Raw genomic sequence first — 1,100 nt, 5'->3', positions numbered from 1 at the left:
ATACTTTTTGTGTCGTATATAACCAAGCGTAACTGCACGGCTATCACAGTGCTACTAATTTAAAAAGAAATGTTTCCGATTTTACCCGTGCAATTTAAGTTGAGTATTAACTTTACTTTTTCGGCACAATTTTAAAAGGCCTCCCCTTATACCAATAGACATAACTTACAAAAGCAAATTTCTGAATATTATAAATTATAACCGATATTACAAATATTATAACCCATCTTCTTCTCAGTGCTTGCCAGGAAGTCGCTTGCTAAGAAATTTATAAAAAGACTTGGACGTTTATGTTTTGTTCTATATACTATAACTTTATTCTTTAATGGATTTTTGATAAATAATTAGGGTTATGACGAAAAAGATTTTGGTAGATAGTTATGAAGGCACTAGCGAAAGGAACAGATTTGGTGACTCGCAACCCGATTACTCGTAGATAATTTATTAGATATCACTTTCAGCATTTCGTACGTAACAAAGCTTTTTAAAATACACTAGAGATATTACAACAGCCAATCTTATGGGCCAACAGGACTACTCGTCTCTTCCTTCCTGTGTCCTAGTCCATTTCAGTGTCCATAACCGTTCGAAAAGTCATCAGAGAGAGTGGTCCCACATATATATATATAACGACTAAGCTGCGTCATCTCTCATCCGTAAGTCAAGTACCTATCTGTCAAATCTGTCAAAAATTACACGCACGAGTTATTCGCATTAGGAATAATCGCTGAGGTCAACTCAACCGATAGTGGATAGGTCAAGCCTCACTCCGGGAGAACCCACTTCGTGATCACGGTAACCCCTACGCCAGGTTAGTATTTGTTATTCCGGAACAACGACTAAGCTGGACCAGTCATCCCGTCTCAGTAAATTAAAAAGAAAAGAATTATCACTACCAGTAAAGTCGAAAACAAAAAATTACTTTGTCAGATATCGCCTACCTTCTCGGCTCCTGTAACAGAAATAAAAGCTTGAGTGTGTTTAGCACGTAATACTTCGAAAACAAAGGCAGGTAACAGAGTATATGCCTATGCATGTATTATAATACGTATGCTTCTTATAGTTTGAAATATATCAACACGCATGTATATGGAAACTAC

At 36.5% G+C, this 1,100-nt stretch overlaps 1 non-coding gene across 1 annotated transcript; it reads right to left on the bottom strand.

The window, feature by feature from the left end:
* Positions 1-671: 671 nt before the first annotated feature.
* LOC119643083 lies at positions 672-819 on the bottom strand. The gene has a single exon (XR_005248213.1). It is a non-coding gene; the product is annotated as a U1 spliceosomal RNA (small nuclear RNA).
* Between the last annotated feature and the right edge of the window lie 281 nt (positions 820-1,100).

This window comes from Glossina fuscipes, unplaced genomic scaffold (assembly GCF_014805625.2).
Source record: "Glossina fuscipes isolate IAEA_lab_2018 unplaced genomic scaffold, Yale_Gfus_2 53300, whole genome shotgun sequence".
Taxonomy (NCBI): Eukaryota; Metazoa; Arthropoda; class Insecta; order Diptera; family Glossinidae; genus Glossina; species Glossina fuscipes.
Note: the sequence above shows the minus strand (reverse complement) of the source record. Positions and strands in the feature narration are given on the sequence as shown.